At 41.0% G+C, this 14,468-nt stretch overlaps 1 protein-coding gene across 3 annotated transcripts in view; it reads right to left on the reverse strand.

The window, feature by feature from the left end:
• The window catches only part of DAB1 (DAB adaptor protein 1), a 1,133,694-nt gene that overhangs the window by 411,431 nt on the left and 707,795 nt on the right, over positions 1 to 14,468 (reverse strand). The window lies entirely within an intron of this gene.

The following is a 14,468-nucleotide window of genomic DNA, read 5'->3' on the forward strand; positions in this document are numbered from 1 at the left end:
GGGAGAAGGAGAGGAACGCCTTTCAACAAACATGGCTCTGGAATTTCCCATAGATCAGAAATTTCCTTCAGGGGTTAAAGATAAAATTAGTTCATTTTTCTATGTTTCATCTAGATTCATTTTATAATCTTCTTCTAGCAGCGGACTCCTATATATCCCTGATCAAACCACAACGATCATGGGTCTCTTCCTGACCACACCTACATGCTCGCCTCCATTCCCCTCACTCAGGCTGCTTCTCCCTCCAGGATGACTCTTCCCCATTCCCATGTACTGAAATCCTTCCCAATGTGTAGGACCTAGTTTAAACGAAGCCTCCGCCCATCATTCTCTCTTCTGCTTCCTTTATATATTGTGCCTACTTAAATCCTGATCCCTACCATGTGTTATGGGATTCCCCATAAGGACTATAATCTCTTAGAGTAGATGCTAAGCTCCTTATAAACAGCAGAGAGAGAGAGAGAGAAAGATGTATGTGACACCTGTCACTGCACTAATTTCAAGGGTGATTCAGCTGATGTGGTTGTAATTCCACCATTGAACAATCATCAATCAAAAGCATATAAAGAGCACCTTATGAAGAGAAGGAAAGTCTTTATAATTAGGAATGCTTATACTTCGATCTAACTGGAAGTTATGAAAAAAGACAGGAGAGTGGATGACAGAGAAAGGAAGGAAAGAAGGAAGGAAGGAAGGAAAGAAGGAAGGAAGACAGGCAGGCATGCATCCCTCCTAGTTCTAGGTGCTGTCACTTGTCTCATCTCCATTATTGAATCCCATTAAGAATCCCCCTCCTATGGGCATTTGTTTAATGCCCGTCCCCCCAACAGACTGAAAGTCATCCCTGTACCTTCCCTGCGCCTCATTGTCCTGTAGCCAGCCCTTTCCCCAACCTTGTCAATGCACATCCAACATGTAACTCACTTCCATCCTCTCTCCTGCTATCATCCTGGACCCAGCCGCATCCATCTCTGGCCTAGAACCATCCTTTGCCCTGTTGTTACTCTTGCTTCCCTGAAACACAAGTATTAGCTGCAGTAACATTCTAAAAATATAATTCAGATATTCTTACTTAAAACACATCGATGATGCCTCCTTGAACTTGAGTTTCTGAAAGCCTTCATAACGGCTTTCAAATCCTTCCATAATCGGACCTAGCCTCAACTCACTCCCCTCTGCCCCTGCTCATTAGACCCCAGCAACAGTGGCCTTCATTCACTTCTACACACCCCCATATAAAGGCCTTGCCGAGTAATGTTCTATCTGCTTAGAATGGTATCTCCCCATGTCGCCAACAGCTTCTGCCCAGGCCCCAGCTCCTATATATTCACCAGTGTTAGCTTAACTGTCCCTTGTTTAATGGTCTGACCTTACTCCCAGCCGTAATGAGTTTCCTTGGTTAAAATCTTTGAAGGCACCTGTAATTTCCCTTCACAGACCTAATTACAATATAAAACTATTAATGTATAACAATATAAAAAGTATAATTATACTTTATAATAATATTTTAGCTTAATGCCTATTTCCCCTCACAGACTATAAGCTCCATAAGGGTAGAGTGATGATTTTGTTTGTTGTTCTTGTCTTTGGTCACTGTAGTGGGTTGGATGGTGGCTCCCCAAGATATATGTCCATGACGTAGACCCCAGATCAATGAGTGTTACCTTATTTGGAAAAAACCTTTGCTGTCTTTGTATCTCAAGTTAGGATGTTGAGATGAGAAGAGAATCCAGGACAGGGTGCCTGGGTGGCTCAGTCAGTTAAGTGTGTGGCTCTTAATTTCAGCTCAGGTCGTGATCTCAGGGTTGAGAGATGGAGCCCCACTTGGCTCTGTGCTCAGCAGGAAGTCTGCTTCTTTCCTTTTCTCCACCCCATCCCTTGCTTGTGATCATTCTTTCTCTCTCCCTAATATGTAAATTAATAAATCTTAAAAAAAAAAAAAGATAATCAGGATTATACAGGTGGGTCCTAAATCAAATTAAAAGTATCCTTATAAGACACACACGATGGAGACATATGGAGAAAAGGAGGCAATGTGACCAGAGGGGCAAAGACAGGAGTGATGTGGCAATAAGCTGAGAAACAGCTGACGGCAGAAGAAACTGGAAGAGGCAAGGAACGGATTCCTCCCTAAAGACCTCGCAGGGAGCCCAGCTGTGTGGAGACCTCCATGTTAGACTTTGGGCTCCAGAACTATGAGAGAGTAAGCACCTGTTGTTCTAAGTTACCAAATTTGTGGCAACTTGTTACAGCAGCTCTATGGCACTAATATTTCTGTATTTCTAGGACACAGATAATTCTGTATTGGATATATTGCCGAGGGCTGATCAGTGAGTACATGCGGAATGAACAAGTGAGTTTTCATAGAGCAAAAGCTATACACGTCTAGCATTATATACCAGATCTTTCCACGGTGAACAGAGCACACTAGGTGCTCAAATTATTTATTAAATTTCATGTAATTTGAATTCATTTTATTAAAAGAATGCAGGCGTATGAAATTTTTAAAGCTTAAATATGCAAGAGAAACAAAGATTTAACTAGGCAATGTTCTCTCTTTTATAAATGAAAACTATAGAATTGAGAAAGATTATCTGACGTACGCGAGGTCACACAGCAGGTTCAGGCTGAAGGAAATTGCAGTTATTTATATAATTCCTATACCAACATCTACTAGAGTATCTTCCTTAAGTACAATTACATTATTCAATTAAAATCATTTGCTATGTTGCTGCTGTCTTTAGTCAAAGACTCCAGCATTCATTGTCATTAAAACTAGTTAGTATGTGTAGGTCTGCACTGATAATGAAATAAATGTTGAACTAAATCCCAAGAATTGTAAGATAAAATTTTTATCCATTCAGATTCCAAGGAATCCAAGAGGGAATATCAACATTAGGTAGACATTTACTATTACATTTTACTTGATTTAATTATGATTTCATTATTGGCATTCAAATATTTAAGCGGCTTATCAGGCATTATCTCTTCATTTAGAATTTACCCCAAAATATATTAAAATGCATGGAGTAAACCAATGCACTTGAGTACTAAGGTTTTTCCCACTTAATTTCTGACTTAGGGATAGCTCCACTCAAGGAGTCTCTAATGATTACAGTTTAATGCTTTCTCATATGTTATGTATGCATGACAGAAAAGACTACATATGTTTCTGCCAATACAGAAGGACTATCTTGAATCACTCCTTCTTTCCATCCTCTTCCTCTATGTGGGAACACACAATAGAGCTCTGGAAATCAGCATTGCTGGATTTATTTCACTGGCTTAATTGTATGATCTTGGGCAACTGACATGACCTTTTTGGGTATCACTCACCCATTCACAATCTAGCTACTCAGGCTCTAATTCCATTACTGTTAATGCCACATCATTTAATTCCCAAACGCCTGCTCTTTTTTGTCACCGTGTCCCCAGTTGTTCTACCCTCCCTGCAGACATGCCATGAATACCCGTCTATACCTGCCAGGAAAACTGCACAATGATTGTGAGAGCCTGGTGCACTCTTTCCTTCAGACTTACTAGATGTGACTAAATTTGGAGACTCCTGTCATAGTTGAAGGACTCCCCAAGGTCATTGAGCAAAGTGCCAGATGCAGATCGATTTTTAATTACACACACCTATGTAAGTTTTAACCATTACACCTTTAAGTATCCTTGGGACTGGAGCCTGCAACATCTTCCCTGGAGTCTATTTTTCTGAATGACCATGTCTGTTCTTATTTATGAAGTTCATATTTTTAATCATTCGTATGTTCATTTGTCTAAAAACAAAACCCAAGTATTTTTTTCCCTGTGAATGATGCGCTGTGCTAGGCGCTGATGGTAAGGAAATGAAAGACCACGTCCGTTGCCAAGGAACTCACAGAACAATGGGAGAGAAAGACAAGTAAACAGGTAGTTTCTTAAAATCTTGCCTTAACCTCTGCCTTTGGCTTGGGTCGTGATCTCAGCGTCCTGGGATGGAGCCCTGCTTCCGGCTCTCTGCTCGGCGGGAAGCCTGCCTTCCCCCTCTCTCTGCCTGCCTCTCTGCCTACTTGTGATCTCTCTGTCAAATAAATAAATAAAATACAATAAAATAAAAAGTCCTGCCCTAAGTGGGGCACCTGCCTGGCTCAGTTGGTGAAGCATGTGACTCTTGACCTTGGCGTCTTGAGTTCAAGCCCTACGTTGGGTGTAGAAACGACTTGAATAAATAAACTTAAAAATTAACTTAAAAATAAACTTAAAAAATTAATAAATGAAATAAAATAGTGCCCTAAGTACTATACTACAGGTAAGGACTGAGTGCTTTAAATGCCTCCCCACCTCCAAGATAGAGGTATTTACAGTGGGGAAGTGATCAGCAGCTTCAAAAGAAAGATTTTGTGAGTCCATTAGATGGATGACAAAGGTCATCTCATCCCTTAGCCACTCAGCCCTCCAGATTCTTCACTACTCAGAGGTTTTCTCCAACTAATTCCTTTCCAGTGATACTGATCACCCTGTTAAGATTCTCAGAGAAGTTCCAAAGAGAGAAAGCCTTGTGAAGATTTCTCTCTCTCTGGGCGACCCTGCGGCTACTGCCCAGATGAGATATAACTTTATTTGTGCCCACACTTGGACTCGGTTTGTCACCGCCTCAGTATATTTCACTGGGTTTTAGGGGGAGATTTACTCCTTCTGTGGGCTTTCTTTTCAGAGAGGTCAATAAAGAACCATCTTCCCAGAGAAAAATACTGTATGACAGTTCCATAATGTAAAGCCCAGGTCTGATTATACCATGCCCTTATCTGAAATCATCTGATAGTTCCCCAGTGCCTGGAGGAGAAAATCCAGGGTCTTTAACCTGGCGTAAGGGACCTTTATGGTGAGCACCTGTGTACTCTGCGACATCCCTTATCAAGAGGACCCCATGCATAAGAGGCCACCAGGCAGAACCCCTTTAGGCTGTGGACAGAGCAGTCATTGAAGGGGTCAGTGAAGAAGTGATAAGAGCTAATCTATATTTTTGGAAGTTTGTTCTACATTCCCTGAATGGAGCAAGTATTGCAACAAAAATCCATGTATACCTCAATGTGCTTCCTTAATACTTTCCTGGAATGAGACAGACCACCAATTAGGAAGCAAAAAACAGGGAAAGAGAATAAGTAACAAAAACAACAAAAAATTCATATTGTACTTCACTAAAAATACACCAAAGAGGGTTCCAGGCTATTTCCTATTACTTCTGTAAAAATGTCAATCTGAAGGTTTGCTATCAGTCTCCTGAGTTACCCCAGTGCCAATCCATTATGTATTCTCTCGACAAGTCCTGAATTGGCCAATAGTTTGTAAATACAGCCCTCTCTGTGTCGCAGCCATTGTGCACAGGTGCACCTGGGTGAAAATGTGAATCACTTTTAGTGTTTAGTTATTTCATACTTGTCTGCATCTACTTAAGAAGTGTGCCTTGAAATCAGGGTTTGCTATCATTTTTTTTCTCCTTCTGAAAAAATAAAATACAAAACACAGAAAACGCAAACCAGTTTAAGAAGTGACACATCTACTCTTCTCCATGAGACAATAAACTAGTTATATGAAAAACACCCTCCAGCAATTTGAAGAGTTAGATTCAAAATATCCCAACCTGTAGCTAATAACGTTTGAGTGTTGTATGATTATATTAAAAAAAATAATCACTGGATTTGTCTCCTTGGATGAATGAATTAATTCAATAGATATTTATTGAGCATCTATTAGACACAACAAAAATGAACTGCTGTCTAAGAAATTAGATATCATCCTTACCTTCAAGGAGCAGAGTATTTCCATTTATTCTGAGGTCTTAGTCGCATAAAGTAAAAACTAATACAGGACACAGGTTGATCTGTCTTATTCCTTCATGCTATCAAGCCAACTCCACACACACACACTATTGAAAACACTCATTAGGAATTAGCTGCACACTGTTACTGTCCCCAGTTCTAAGTCAGTAAGCTTCATGTACTTTATGTTCCAAATTTTGCTTATGTCCTTATTTTCCCACTTCTGTCCTTAAAGGCTCATTTACACAGGAACTTTTATTTTTCTCAACCTCTGACTAGGAGTTTGATTCCTCCTGAGCAACAGCAGCTCCTCTTGTCTCAGATAAACATTTTGCCTTCCGGTGTGGGGTCTGGGGGCTTTAGTGGGCTCAGGAGGGCAGGGGCAACTGTCCCCCTCCACCAGGTTCTAACTAGTCCTCATCTAACACCAACATAACCTTGCATTTCAAAGGAGCAATGTGTTCATGTAAGAAATAGGATCAACCATGAATCCAAAGGCAGGGTTCTACTTTTCTGTGGCAATATAAGAACACGCAGGTGTCACATTCAAAGACATGAGTAAGCACAAACTCTACTGGATCCCTATGGCCGCCATGTCAGCTGGAGCCCCAGGCCCTTCTTTACCATCTTAGTTTCTTTGGGACCTGATTGCATAAGCGGTTCCCAGGCAGAGGGTGGATTATTTAGGTGCCTTAAGAGATTCTTTTTCAATCTGACTGATGGCTGTGAAATTCTTTTCAAATATGTCATTTAGTGTCTCTCTCTCTCTCTCTCTTTTTTTCTTTTAACTCAGCTTATGAAAATGTGATATATTTGACATGACTTGCTGTATCTGTTAGGTTGATTTTATTGATTCTAGAATTATTTAGTGTTACATATATGATAGGCTTTGTAGCCAACCACTGGGAATACAAAAGCCAACTGCACAGCTGTGGTCCCTTCCTTGAGGAAGTTTACCATCCTGTGGCGAGGGACATTTTATAATTCAGTTTCACGGATATATCCCAGGCAGTGTTTCGCTTGGGGCTTCGGGTAGAGGTCTCTAAACACAAACTGTTCAAGTTCCTTACGCTCCTGAAATTCTTTCAGTAAGAGAGACATGTTTGTGGGCACCTGGGTGGCTCAGTCATTAAGCGTCTGCCTTCAGTTCAGGTCATGATCCCAGGGTCCTGGCATCGAGCCCCGCTTTGGGCTCCCTGCTTGGCAGGGAGCCTCCTTCTCCCTCTGCCACTCCCCCTGCTTGTGTTCTGTCTCTCTGTCAAATAAATACATTTTTAAAAATCCTAAAAAAAATAAGAGAAACATGTTTGTGATTATTCAGCTGAAAGATAATGACTGAAAGGCAACCAAATAAAGGAGGAGGCCACATTGGCTTCAATTCATACCGAAGTGGAAATGACTGACCTTGGATATTAGTTCTTGAATAAAGCTCTTGATGGAGAAGAGGTAAAGAGGAAGGTACAATAGGTTTTGAATTAGGGGAATCATGGTGTTATGAGGGGGGAGAAATTACCTACCAAATAATGTAGCTTATGGTGAGTCCTTTGAGTATATATTTGATGAAAAGAATACTAAGTTCAGATTCTTCTTTGGGCTCAATCACTTCGCTTCGGGCTCTGAAAAAGGCCCCTAATCTCTCTGAGATTTAAATTATTGTTTATTAAAAGGGGATAACAAAGTCTGTCCTAACACTTCACAAATTTGGGGGGAAAGTAATATTGATCATAGGCTATACACATTTAAGGTGTTAATAAGGCAGGAAAGTTGTTGCACTGCTCTGGAAACTTCAAATTACCTCTAAAAGATGAATGAAGCAAGTGTAAGCTGGGACACTGATTTAAAAGTAATTATACATACATTCATCTTTGTTGGTCCAGTAATAAAGTTCTACTTTCAGACTTCAAAACAATCAACTTGAATTTACCTGAAGTCATAGTTTTAGTTTTATAATAACGGATGATTCCTTTATGCCTTTCAAAGGAATTATTGTGTCCCGGGGCTTATCTCACACTTTTGAAATAAACGTATTCCAGTAAGATTGGCTGATTTCTGTTGCCCAATTGTTCCACAGTTAACATACAAGACCCATATTTCACTTAAAGTACTATAATGCTTTTTAAGCAGTTATGTTTTTGTAAGGAGGTATTGTTTCATTTTCTACTAGCCATGATTTAATTGTGGGTCCTGAAATCCAATGGACCCATCGTGTCCTCGGGCCAACATTCATTACAAGTCCCCTCCTTGCCTTGGATGGATTGGATAATTCTAGACCCCAGACTCCACCAGGACCACCAGCTTCAAGACATACCTCTGCCTTCCCCCCATTTTGGTGGCTCTCCCACATGCCCTCTTGTCTGCTCTCAGTCCTTGCTGAGAGGTTAATTTACTGAGATTCAAAGAAGTTAAGCTTCTGCCCACAGACACAGGGAAAAAGGTGAACCTCTAAGATTTGAACTTACATTTCTAAGGCACCAAAGCCCATATGTATTCTTTCTATTGCATCCTGCTGATTTGCAGAACATCTGATTTCTCCCCAGTGAGACTCTTTTTTAGTGGGAGAGACCTGGGTTATAGTATTCTATTAAAAAAAAAAAAAAAAAAACTATGTTAAAAGATGTTTTGTGATGTGTAGGACAAAGAGGGCTATTTAAATTGAAATCATTTTCCTAGTATCCAAGATCTCTAAATCTCATGCACATTAAGTTTGAATTAACACTAACAAGGGTCTAACAGCTTTGATGCTGTGTTCTTAGATAATTAAATTCTTAGAAAATCATTCCACATTTGAGGGAGAAGCGAAGGACACAGTGAGTTCAGTCTTAATTCAAAGTCACTTATACATTGTTACCTGCTGTTTCCAGGCCTTCACAGAATCAGCAGGGAGGATTTGATATTAAAAAGGACGGTTTCTCTCTTTCTCTTTCTACATCCCCCCCGCCCATTCTGGCCAAGTTCTTAGGGTGGGGGGAATGGTGGAATTGTCAACGGGAATTCTCCCTAAGCTGTCCCTTGACTTTGGCATTTATCGTATATAGAATATTCACGCTATTTTCCATCCTGAAGTGGAAGCCCTAGCAATATCCTTTCTTTCAAAACCGTGTCCCACTTTATATGTATGAAGTGCTTGATAGTTTACAAAGCCCTTTTCTCATTCATTATTGCATGCGACTCTCAGAGGCACCTGTAGATAGTACCTTCTTCTGTGTCATCATCCAAAGAGAAAGTAGGGGGCTGCCTATAGGCCTCATGAAGTAGCATTTATGTTGGTTACATTTTACATCCTAAACTAACATTTGACCCTGAGACTTTGAGTCGTAAAATAAATTTGTCATACCCGAGAAGTGAGTCAGCTTGGAAGTACTGACTCACAGTAACAAACCTCACAAGAGGCTGAGGAAGCACTTTGAATTCGCGCTGAAGATTTTACGGTGGGAAACAGAACTACCCGTGGGTGATAACTGTTACAGGGACATGAGCAGGGCACTTCGTTCTGGGACAGTGACATTATCAGAAGGTTGTTTGATTTTCAAGATGAGAAAGCTGAAGCTCAGAGACATGAACTAACTTGCCGTCAGCCAACTAGGTGGTAAGTGATGAAAACAACTTGAATCCTCCATCTCCGCCCTAGGGACAGAGGCAGCACTGGGGTAAGGGGGGTGGCTGGTGGCCCTTGAGCCAGGCCCTGGGATTTCCCTTCCTGGGAAATCCTTCGATGGGCACCATGGATCTTATCCTCTAGTCTCTCTTCATGTCTTTCTGTGACTGATCCCCACCCTTGGCTTAGTAAGGTGTCATTTCAGCTTTGTTCTGGTGTAGGATGGTGATTCTTTTGCTTTAAAGATTTTATTTGAGAAAGAGAGAGAGAGTGGGGGGGGGCAGAGCGAGAAAATCTCAAGCAGACTCCTGCTGAGTGTGAAGCCAAGAGTGGGCTCCATTCCACAACCCCGAAACGAAGAGTCAGACGCTTAACGGACTGAGCCATCAGGCACCCTGTGATTCTTCTGTTTTAAAGCAACTTTGTATATTACTACTTTGATCTTATAGGTATTGGTATAGACTTGGACCCTCTGACAGTAACGTCTGTTGGCCAGGTGGCACCAACAAGAAGCTCTGTATACCAGGATATAACTCTTTCCAGTAGCTGAGGCAGCAGTTAGTCTTTAAAATATTTTATTTATTTATTTGAGAGAAGGAGAATGGGAGAGAGAGAAGAACATGGGGAGAAGCATCAGAGGGAGAAACAGACTTCCTGCTGAGCAAGGAGCCCGATGCGGGACTTGATCCTGGGACTCCAGGATCACGACCTGAGCTGAAGGCAGCTCTTTAAACAACTGAGCCACCTAGGCACCCTGATGAGGCATCAATTATTATTCACATTTCTCATCTAAGGAACCAGAGACTCAGAGAATTTCAGTATTTCAGTAAGGGTTGGACAGCTTGTAAGTAAAGGTTTCCGATTTGAATCCACACTTTGGGTTTAGGTCCTGTGCTACTTCTGTCATATCACATTGCTTATAGGTAACAATAATACTATTCATCAAGCGCTGTTCTAAATATTATTTTGTTTTATTTATTTCAGACAGAGGAAGATAGATTGGGAGGAGGGGCAGAGGGAAAGGGGGAGAGAGAATCTTAAGCAGGCTCCATGCTCAGTGCAGAGTCCAATGTGGGGCTCCCTTTCATGACCTTGAGATCATGACCTGGTCTGAAATCAAGAGTCAGATGCTTAACTGACTGGGCCACCCAGGTGCCCCTACATATTCTAAATATAATAACTCATTCGATCATGACAACAGCCCTCTATAGCGCTTCTCACTATACTTTCCATTTCATAGATGATGCATTTATGGCACAGAGAAATCAACTAACTCATTCTATGCAGTGAATAAGTAACATCCCCAGCATTTAAACCCCAGAGTCTGGGCTCTGAACCATATCCTTATGAGAAGAAAGAAGACTGCCTTGGTGGGGGCTTCAGGGAATACCAGGAGGATCTTGGCTTAGCCAACATTCTTCCCTCATCTATTGACAGTGCTAAAATTCTAGCACTAGAGCCTTTGATTTATAGAGGTTGTCCTAGCTTCTAAAAATGCAAAGAGTCACACTTTTTAATTACTCACCTGACAGTGTTGTGGAACATCTGAGAATATGAAGGTTTCATGAATGGAGACTGTATCATGCCAGGACCTTGCAGAGGAAGGGAGAAGAGGCTCAACCGCCAAATTTAAGCATCCCAAACAAGAAAGAGGAAAAGCTACTATCTACTCTCCAGGATTCTCCCATCCATCAGTCCAATCCTTATTGTTCTTTTTTTTTTTTTTTAAGATTTTATGCATTTATTTATCAGAGAGACAGAGAGAGCACAAGCAGGGAGAGCAACTGGCAGACGGTCAGAGGGAGAAGCAGACTCCCTGCTGAGCAGGGAGCCCGATGTGGGACTTGATCCCAGGCCCTGGGATCATGATCCGAGCCAAAGATAGACACTTAACCGGCTGAGCCACCCAGGCATCCCTCGATTCCTACAGTTAACTCAGGGAATGAAATAATGTTTGCAACACAACGCCCCAGTTCTTCTGGAGAAATAAGATTTCAAATTCTGGTCTATCTGGCTCAAAAACCTCTACTCCTTCTAACATAGCATGATTTCTCCAAGGACATGGACGCTTCATTGAGGTCACAGTTCTCCTCCCTCACCCCAAACCCTTGCATCCTAAAGACCACTATCTTAGATGTGAAGGCTTTAAATCTGTAATTGAACCAGACTATCAAGTGCTAGAATAATCCATGTTTAACAAACAGAATGCAGGGACTATTTCAAGAAAGAGTGTTCTGAGTGTTTGGTTTTGAAATACTATTCCCAGGAAGCCCTCAATTCAGTTACTCCTGGCCATAATATCAAGCTGACAGCTGAGGAACCAGTGCAAGCATTACTTCCAATAGAAGAAATCCAAAGGAGTGTTTCTGGTCTGCAAAGATGCCGTCAACTTGCAGAAAGAAGAGAGAGAAAGTGGGTCAGGGCTGAACATTTCCCAGGCCTTTATGCTGGGCCAAGCACGTTCCTAATTTCCCAGCATCTTCTCAACAACCCTGCAGGGTAGGCACTACTGCTGTTTTCTAGGGATGAGGAAACTAAACAAGTTAAGCAACCAGCATCGAGTCACACAGCTTGTAAGTGTTGGAGCTAGGTATTCAGCTCCAACTGGATAATAATAATAATAATAATGCCATCTTCCTCTGTGAGCCTAGCAGGCATGCCCTCCCTGGACTTTGCTTGCTCATGTTCGTGAGCACATCAGACCCATACAGCTCTTACAAAGGCAAGAAAGGCTAAATGTGTGTACCCACCATATCTAGCCAGTCTTCCTTCTGCTCTTAGGCTCTTAATATCCTATGTTCCAGGTTTTATTGAGTACAATGTTACCATTTCAGTGCTTTTCTGAAGAAAGTACAAAATGTACTTGTAAATAGACAGCAATATCTTTTTTTTAAAGATTTTATTTATTTATTTGACAGAGATTACAAGCAGGCAGAGAGGCAGGCAGAGAGGGAGAGGAGGAAGCAGGTTCCCTGCTGAGCAGAGAGCCCAATGTGGGGCTTGATCCCAGGACCCTGAGATCATGACCTGAGCTGAAGGCAGAGGCTTTAACCCACTGAGCCAGCCAGGCTCAGTGGGTTAAATACCAGACACCAATATCTTGTCTGTTGCATGCATCAGTGTGTTTTCAAGGCCTGGCCCAGAGTAGGCATTCAATAAACATGGGTGGGGGGGTACGGAAGGGAAGAAGGATAGAAGGAAGGATGGAAGGAACCAAGGAAGAAAGGAAGAGATGGAGGAAGCGTGGAAGGAAACAAACATTGTAGAAGTACAAGTAAACTGGTAGAATTTGGGACTTGTTGCCTGAGAAGGACTTAGAGAGAAGGGAGAGAAGCCAAGAAGACAGAGGCCTGGGCCATCAAGAGTCTTGTTGTCTAGGAGATGAAAGTTCTATCTATGAATATTGATCATTAGTTTACAGGGGGTCTTCTTCTAAGAAATGGGGAAGGTTTCCAATTATTGCTCATTCCAGAGTTCATATTCAGTTCCATCCCTGGAATTAGAAGCAAGGAAAAAGTTTAACCATATACAAAATTTTTGTATTTGTATCTGAGAAAAATTGCTACAATACTTTCGAATAGAACTAAAGGAAATGCTCCTGGCCAGTAAGTCATGAAAAGAAATCTATTCTGTTTCGTCAGTGAATCATCCACATGTTTGTATTTTGGAGTTACAAGAGCCTCATGTTGTTTTACTGAAACTTGCCCTGCGGTACATTATCAGAAAGTATCGTGGAGCTTGGTAGGCTTGCTGCTCTGGAAGAAGGTCAGGGAGTAGAATGAATACCGTGAACTCCAACTTTATAATCTAATTTCTTCAAGTCTTCAGACCTTTTCTTACAAAAAACATAACCAAAAAAAAAGTCAAGCGACAGAAATCAATTTTCTCATTTAATCAGCTTCTTTGTTAATTCAACCATAAATTATGTGCTAGAGAAGTCTAATCACATTGTATATGAATCTTGCATAATTTGCATTAATTACAACCTAAGATGTAAGTGCATTATGTGCTATTGTATGTATTTTTAGCTTATCTCATAAAAAACAGTTATGGCTGCCTATGGCAGACATGACTTATTTCTCCAAACACACCGAAGAAGAAAAACAAAATCTTACTGGTTAGTTTAGGAAGTGGTGTCTTTTGGAAGAGAACATCTTTTTTAACTCTACTAGTTCTTGAATCGGTGCTAAAGCAGCTCCTCCCAGATTTGCACAGAAGGAGTCTCTTGCAGCCCACAAGAGAGAACACCTACGAAGAACCAGTTACAAAGCTTATTGGAAACCTCTTGTAAGATGCTTGTGGGCCAGGCTCACCATGCCCAGTCTTGACTGTTATTTTCTAGACCCTTAGACTGATAGTAAATGTGGCTCCTGTACTTCCCCATTTTATAGCCACAGGACTAATTTCCAACTGTCTTGGTAGGTACAATTATAAGGGGGAATGAGATAACTCTCATGAACCTAGAGGATAACGTGCTGAGGATGATAGATAGGTATGTAAGTGGGAGGAAAATTCACTTTTATAGCTAGAGATTCCAGTATATGATATTCTGTTCATTTTTCTTAATTTTTAATTTTTAATTCTTTTCTTTCTTTTTTTTTTTTTTTTTCCAAGGTAGGGTTTGATTCATGATCCTGAGATCAAAAGTCAGGCACTTAACTGACTGAGCCACCCAGGCATCTGTCTGTTGATTCTTTTACTCATTTAACAAACCTTTACTGTATGCCTATCGTGCACTAAGAATGAAGTTGAACACTGGGAATTCTAAAACGAATAAATAAAAAATTATTTCTTCAAAGAGGTCAGTTTGGTAGAAGAGGCAGAATATAATCAAATTATGTTAATATTCTATTGCAAGTGCTTTAATAAAGATATGTGAAAAAAAACATTAATTGATACAAGGGAGAGAGAGGACAGCATTGTCTAGGAGGGAGGAGGACAATTAGGGAAGAAGGAGAGATGCAGAGCTGGGTATTAAAAGATGAAAGGGGATCATAATCCAGAGGAAGACTCAAGGAGATTTCAGGTCAAGGGAAAAACATGTTCCAGGATAAGGACAATTGTTTGGT

This window comes from Mustela putorius, unplaced genomic scaffold (genome assembly GCF_011764305.1).
Source record: "Mustela putorius furo isolate JIRA1106 unplaced genomic scaffold, ASM1176430v1.1 tig00003853_pilon_pilon_pilon, whole genome shotgun sequence".
NCBI classification, from domain to species: domain Eukaryota; kingdom Metazoa; phylum Chordata; class Mammalia; order Carnivora; family Mustelidae; genus Mustela; species Mustela putorius.